Genomic DNA, 7,949 nt, shown 5'->3' on the forward strand with positions numbered 1-7,949 from the left:
GGCTGCTGGTTCTAATCCCGGCAGCTCCACCTCCTCTCTATCTCTCCTCCTCTCAGTATATCTGACTTTGTAATAAAAATAAAATAAATCTTAAAAAAAAAAAAAATCGAACTAAGCAAGGGTAAAAGAACAAGTCTGCTTTAATAAACAAAAGATTATAAACTAGTTCTTGAGAGAGCAGTGGGAGAAACATTTTTTTATGTTTAAATTATGGGATCAAGGCAAGGACCTTAGCCACTAGGCCACGCTGCCAAGCCCTAAATTATGTTTTGAAGTGCTTTCTAAAGCAACGTAAAATTCAGAAAATAAGAAAAATGCCGTAAACTGAGCACATACACAAATTGACTTGTATAGTAAATGTCTTGTCAAAATGACATTTAATATTTAGAGAAAAATTATTTTGAATGCAGATAATCTGTTCTTCAAGAAACATAAACTTGATCAATAAATGTAAGAGAAGTTGCAGTGTACCTTATCAAATTCCCAAAGTTAAATGGTAATGTCCAGCTTTAGCCAGAGTGCAGAAGCAGACAGATTTTGTAGTGGGACTGTGAACATGGAAGATACTTTGGTAGCCGCTACTAACAGTAAAAATGCTAGCCAGGCAGCGACGCTTTTATTATGAATATTGTCACAAAAGCAAGCCATTGGGGCCCGGCACCGTGGCCTAGCGGCTAAAGTCCTCGCCTTGAAAGCCCCGGGATCACTTATGGGCGCCGGTTCTAATCCCGGCAGCTCCACTTCCCATCCAGCTCCCTGCTTGTGGCCTGGGAAAGCAGTTGAGGACGGCCCAAGGATTTGGGACCCTGCACCCGCGTGGGAGACCCGGAAGAGGTTCCTGGTTCCTGGCATCGGATCGGCGCAGCACCGGCCCGTTGCGGCTCACTTGGGGAGTGAAACATCGGATGGAAGATCTTCCTCTCTGTCTCTCCTCCTCTCTGTATATCCAGCTTTCCAATAATAATTAAAAAAAAAAAAAAAAAGCAAGCCATTAAGGTTTTCTTCAAGTGTGTTTATAGCATTGTTTACAATAATAAAGCTAAACAACCACCATGTCCCATAAGTAGGGCGCAAGGATCATATGTCCAAAAAATTCGACCATTCAAATACATAAAGATCTCCTGGATAGACCCTATAGTTGGAAGAGTCAGTTGCAGAAGAATGTGAAACCATCTGTGTCAGAATTTTGATAAGATATGTATTTTTTCTCCTTGGACCTGTCTACAGGAAACCATGCATGGAATAGAAATTTGGGGAGAAGGTGAGCAGGGAGACTTGGTTTGTCATTCCTTCCTCTATTGTTTCCTTTTAAAAAGCATGTTTTATTTTCACATGTACTATTTTCATTTCTTAAAGACAATAAATGAAGTTACAGATGGGACTACTAAAGCTAGGATACTGGTGATTTGCTGTTGGTTATTTGCTTGTTTGTTTGTTTGTTTTTTTGTGAGGACCATGATAGCTACATACTTTTTGTTAATTTTCTGGTTTTTTTGTTTTTTTGTTTTTGTTTTTTTTTTGTCGGGGGAGTGCTGTGAGGGGGTGTTGTGTTTGCTTTTTGGTAGTCTCCAGTGTAATCATTAAGACTTTATAATAAAAAAGCTAGGTGGGAAGTAGAGAGAGCCAGAAAGATCTTCCATCCACTGATTCATTCCCCAAGTGGCTGCAGTGGCTGGAGCTGAGCCAGTCTGAAGCCAGGAGCTTCTTCCAGGTCTCACACAGCTGCAGAGTCCCAAGGCTTCGGGCCATCTCGACTGCTTTCCCAGGCCACATGCAGGGAGCTGGATGTGAAGTGGAGCAGTCAGGACACGGACTGGCACAGGATTCTGGCACTTGAAGAGAATTAGCCAGTTGAGTCACTGAAACAGGCCTTAAACAGTTATTTGAGATTAATCAGTTTCTTGAACATAGCCCTCTGTAAGCACTGTTACTGTTCTTTATACTGCAGGTTAATAGATCAACCAAGATGATAAGATTTCCTCATTTATAGCAGAAAAACTAGAATCACAGAATTATGGTGACAGAATCATAATGGTTTAATAGTGAGAAGCCCAATGCTGTGCAATTCTGAAATGCAGCTTTATGCTGAGGAGCTGATTTGATCTTAAAAGTTCTTTAAAGATTTCGAGGTACAAAGTAATATGAATAAATTTATTAGTTACTCTTAGTTATTCTAGATATATTTTTTTTGGTTCTCCTAGTCTTCGAGCTCTCCTTAACCTCTCATCAGTTCTTGGAATTGGAGTTTCCTCGTCTCCAGTCACAGAGGCTTTCCCACCCTCTGGAATCTAGTGACTGGCTGGCCAAAACATGACTCCAATTGTGTTCTTCTGGAGGAAATCCTTTCTTTCACTGCCAGGAATTCAGGCTCCAAACTGGGGGTGGCAGGAGGCGGCGGTTGGTGCCCTGCCAGATAACTGCCTTCTCTTTTTTCCCTTCGGCCCTCTGTAGGAGACTGGCTGGAGCCCAAGGGCTAAAAGCCACAGGCTGGGGGCCTGGAAGGGAGGGACTTGCATGGATCCCAGAGGTTGAGGTTAGTTCCTTCTCCATGCAAGGAGGACCTCACTGAACAACTTCAGCCCGACTCTCCTGCCTTCTGAGGGGAGAAAATACATAGATCCTGCTGCTCTCAGGTCTCAGTGTTGTACCCTGTCATGGAACCTTTTCTTTCCTGTAAACCTGAGGCCGACAAACTGTTTGTGCAGAGGACAGGTAAATATAGTGGAGCTTCACAGACCGATCTCCGTGAGACAACTTGACTCTCACTGTGCTGTGAATGCCACCATAGACAACACCAAAGCAAATGAGTGCAGCCCTAGGTGTGGACATAAAAGTATGAATTTTGTTTAATTTTCATATTTCATGAGTTTCTCCATTCAACCATTAAAATAGCCTGTTCTTAACGATTACCCCCCCCTTTTTTTTTTAAGATTTATTCATTTTTATTACAGCCAAATATACACAGAGGAGGAGAGACAGAGAGGAAGATCTTCCGTCCGATGTTTCACTCCCCAAGTGAGCCGCAACGGGCCGATGCGCGCCGATCCGATGCCGGGAACCTGGAACCTCTTCCGGGTCTCCCACGCGGGTGCAGGGTCCTAATGCATTGGGCCGTCCTCAACTGCTTTCCCAGGCCACAAGCAGGGAGCTGGATGGGAAGTGGAGCTGCCGGGATTAGAACCGGTGCCAATATGGGATCCTGGGGCTTTCAAGGCAAGGACTTTAGCCGCTAGGCCACGGTGCCGGGCCCCCCCCCCCCCCTTTTTCTTAATGTGTGTATGATATAGTTCCATAGGCTGTGGGATTTCCACTCTCCAAATTCCCTCTCCCCACTGATTTTCCCTATTTTGTTACAATAGTATAGTCCTTCAAAACACAGTCGTAAGTCCCTCATTCTGCTATTTAAGCTGATCCTGATATTGTAGGTATGGATCATGGCAGAGTCTAGCATGCTGTTGTCAAGACCATTTCCAATCTGGAAGTGGAGATGCACACTGCTCTGCATCCCATTTTGACATGAGATGAGCCCCTATGTAAACAGCGTTTGGGCTCTTGGTAGTTTGATGAGCCACAATCCCATTTTGACAAAGTCCTTTGCGGGGAGAAGGACCTGGCTGGACTAGGGACTCCTCACCCAGGCTTCTGTTCCCTTTTCCTGTTTTGTACATGAGCCTCCCAGGTTTTGCTTTATTAAATAAATGGTTCCATGGTCAAAAGTTTTAAGTCATTAATACAGCCAAAATTCCTTCTTTTGGCAGCTTCATCAGCCCATTTCCTTTTGTGTTTTGCAGTGAAAATGGGGAGCAGTTGGTTATTCAGCTTGGTATAGAATTTTTTTCAGTTTATTTTTATGTGAGAGGCAGCACAATCTTATTTGCTGGTTTATGCCACCAAACGCTCACCACAGCCAGGACTGTGCTGCAGGGGAACTCAGGCCAGGTTGCCCTCACAGGTGGCAGGAATGCAGTTCCTTTGGCCGTTACTGCCGACTCCCAGGGTCTATGTTAACAGGAAAGTAGAACTGGGCACTAGAGCCTATATGCTCCTATAATAGGCTCTGCACCTTCCTAACATGTCTGTTTAGCCACTATGCCACCTGCTTGCCCCTGTTACCTACCTCATTTTTAGAATGTCTGAAGCAAATCATTAAGGAATGGGAAAACTCTGGTTTTTGAAAGTGTTAAAAAGGCTTTCCAGCACTTGGGCCGTCATCTGCTGCCTCCTTAGGCACATTAGCCAGGAGCTGCATCAGAAGCAAAGATCCAGGACTTGACCCAGTACTCCATTTGGGAGGTTGTTGTCTCAAGTAGTGGGTTAACTGGCGGTGCACATGCTGACCACTCCACTCCCACCCAGACCATCTTGAGTGGACAGGAAGCAAGGAGGGAACCTTGACTGCTTTCTGTGGCTACAAGCAGGGAGCTAGAAGGGAAGCTAGCTTCCTGGGCACAAACCAGCACATGCAAGGCAAAGACTTTAGCCACTAGGCTACCGTGCTGGGCCCACAGAGTACAACTTTTATAGACACACTATAGCCATTTAGATGCCTCAGGACTAGTGCAGATTCACCATATGTCCTCAGTGTCGGTCTATGAATGTTTCCCTGACACCCACTGTCCACATTAAACCCCAGAAGGCCCTGGCCCTTCCCCTCCCTTGTCCTGATCCCAAGCTCCTCGAGTCTCCTTGTCAGTTCCTCAGCCATAAGGCTTGCTAGTTGCAGTCTCACTTTAAAAACCAAACTCTGATCTTGAACAAATACAAAACATGCTGATTTCAGAAGTCTAACTGAAGGCTCAGCTCCCTAGTGCAGGGTGTCACTGCCGCCTAACAGGCACCCAGAACTAGGAGCATTGCAGCTTAGCTCTAAGTGAATTTATTATAGAAGTGTCACAATAAAATGCTGAGGGACAGGAGTTGTAATGCGACACGTTAGGCAGCTGTTAGTCAACAGAAGACAGTCCCAAGTACTTGGGTCCCTGTGACCCACGGGGGTAACCTGGAGGAGTCCCTGGCTCCTGGTTTCAGGCTGGCCTTTTCACAGATTGGTACACCCAGGATGGAATTCCACCTCTGCACCCATCCCGCTCCCTGCTAGTATGCTTCATGGGAGGCAGCCAGTGATGTCTCAAGTTACTGGGCCCCTGCTACCCACATGGGAGACCTAGATGAAGTTCCTGGCTCAGGTGTGGCTCAGCCCTGACTGTTGCAGGCTTCTCGGGAGAATGGGCTAGTAGATGGATGAGGTGTCTCTCCCTCTCTGTCCTTTAAATAAAAACAAAGGAAGAAGCAAAGCAAAATGGAAACAAACTAGGGAAGTGAGTTTCCAGTTCTAATCCTGGAACCCCCTGTTTTCATCCCTGTTGCTGGGCCACATGCTGCATTGCTGCAGAGATTTCTTCTTTCCTGGCCCCTCTGCTTCAGTGCTCACTCTGAAAACCATCCTCCATGTAAAGTCATTATCTTTCTATACGTGTAAGTTCCTGCTACCAACCACCTCCGTGTGCCTCATGGTGAACATGATGAAATGAGCATGACATCACCTCCGCAGTTTTCCTGACAAAAATGCAACATCTGAGTAGAATCGCGAGGAACTTCTCGACAAACACAAGTAGAAGATCGTTCTACAAAGTGGCTGCACTTTTCAGAAGCATCCAGGTTGAGAAAAGGTCTGAAGAGACAGAAGAGGAACTGGTCCGGATTAAAGAAACAGAACACCTACAATGCTCTGTCCTGAGTTGGGCCTGAGATGGGAAGCAAGTAGTGGGAAGGAACGTGACTGGGCCAACTGAAACTGGAATAGGACCTGCAGATTAGATAACTGCATTGTCCCAATGTTAGATTTCCTGATTTTGACGGCGTGTGCCCTTATCTAAGGGAATGTCCTGGTGTTTAGGAAATACATGAAGCGTGTTAGGGGTAAAGGCACATTGTTGTCTGCAACTAATAGTGGAGTACAGCATTTCTGTGTGTGTAGGAAACAGAATGATAAATGAGTGCAAAAGTCAAACAGTTGGTGAATTAAAGTCAAGGGTATATGAAAAAGTTGCCTTTCCCAAAGCAAAGTGATTGACCCTGCTCACATTTGTTTTCCATAACTTTAACAGCTCCCAGACATGAAAATGAAACCTCTTAGGAGGACTTGCAAACTCCCAGAGACAGGGTCCTGCCCGATTGTCTCCTGGCCGCTCCTTCCATTCAGTGCCGCACTCATAGGCTTGCAGCCTACAGCACATTAAGTTGGTTCTTGCCTCTAGGCCTCAGGATCTCTGGCTCCTTCTAGCTGAAACACGGTCACAACTTTCCGATCAATGACACATCACAGTATATCTGACAGAGTTCCCCAATTTTAGTCAAGCTCAAAAGTTCTTTTGCTGGGTATTCTTACTGGACCTCTTGGATGTGTAGACAGAGATACTTACCATTGTGTGACAAATGCTTGTTCAGGCCAGGAGCACATGTGGTAGGTTATACCATGTAGTGGTGTGTGAGTGCACTCCACACTGTGTGTTCAGTGGTAAGTGCCGACCGTTTCTTGGAACATACCCCTCTTCTTCCATGATATGCAAAGGTGCTCTTCTTTTGGTACACAGGATTGGTTTAAACTACATTCCTTTTGCTTTTGTTTAGATTTTTGTTTCTCATTTACTTGAAAGGCAGAATGGCGGAGAGAGGAAAAGAGAGATTTTCCATTCTCTGCTTCACTCTCCAAATGGCATAACTGCTGGGGCTGGACCAGGCTGAAGCTGGGAACCTGGAAGTACGTCCAGGTCTCACCCATGGGTGGCAGGGGGCTGAGCACTTGGGCCGTCTTCTGCTGTCTTTCCAGGCACATTGGCAGGGAGCCGTGTTGGAGGCACAGCAGCCAGGACTCCAACTGGTGCTCCTGCTGTGCCACAAAGCCAACCCCTGAGGCTGTATTTCTTGTGTTACCTCCAAAGGAGCCTTCCCCAGCCATCTTTCTAACATTCCCCTGTTCCTCCACCCCAGACTCTTCATAGCTCATTTGCCACCGATGTCAGCCTCCTCCAGTGGGCCATACATCTCCCAGAGCAGGATCCATTTTGGCTATGTATCACCCTCCCTTCTGTGCCCGGTTTAGTATAACAGGTGTTTCAGTAAAAAAGGGGTGGATGAGTAAGTGAGCAAATACGGAAGGAGATGGTGATGAGAGAGCAGGATTAGCACAGGAAGTGGACCTGTTAGGACGCAGTCTGGAGTGAGAGTGGCTCAGTCCCTGGCATGCAGCCAGGGAAGTTTCTAGAACCATGAACTCTGCCAATAAGTAGCTGTGAAGTACAGAGCCAATGATGCTGAAGAGGAGTAAAGGGGGAGTTTGTTGTTTTCCCATTTAGGCATTTGCTTCTACTCATCTTGGAAACAAAACAGCATTCAAGTTTCTGCTGCATTCCTAAACGCTGGAAAATAGCCCAGGGCAGCCCAAACCCTGACTTCATTCATAAACATTAAAAAAAAAAAATCGAGGGGAGGGGAAGAAATTGTAGTTATGATCTAACCATAGTAAAAAGAATAAAAACCTCTGACTTCCACTGGTTTGGTATTAATGGAAGCCTTTTATCTTCAGAGCTGTACTTGCACTGCCAAGCGGAGGAAGGGAGATTGCAGAAAGCTCCATCTGCATAATCATGTGCCTGCTGGCCCTTCCCAAACTCAGAGTCCCCTCCTGCAGGCTCACCCCCCTGCTTCTGGGTGACCCCAGGCTAGCATGAGAAATCAGTGGGAAAATGTTCCTTTGGATGTCAAATCCCAGCTTCCATTGGAACACCGAACACCGGGACAGATGAATAAAGCTGCGGGCAAGGACAGGTAGGCTTGTGTCCTTTCCGCAGGCACTCGCAGCACTGCCTCATAAATGCATAGCCCGCAGGTCTCAGGCCAAATGCTAGCATGCTCTGCCCTCGAACAGCGCTTATGAAATGGAGGGAGCC

This window comes from Ochotona princeps, chromosome 5 (genome assembly GCF_030435755.1).
Source record: "Ochotona princeps isolate mOchPri1 chromosome 5, mOchPri1.hap1, whole genome shotgun sequence".
In the NCBI taxonomy this organism is placed as follows: domain Eukaryota; kingdom Metazoa; phylum Chordata; class Mammalia; order Lagomorpha; family Ochotonidae; genus Ochotona; species Ochotona princeps.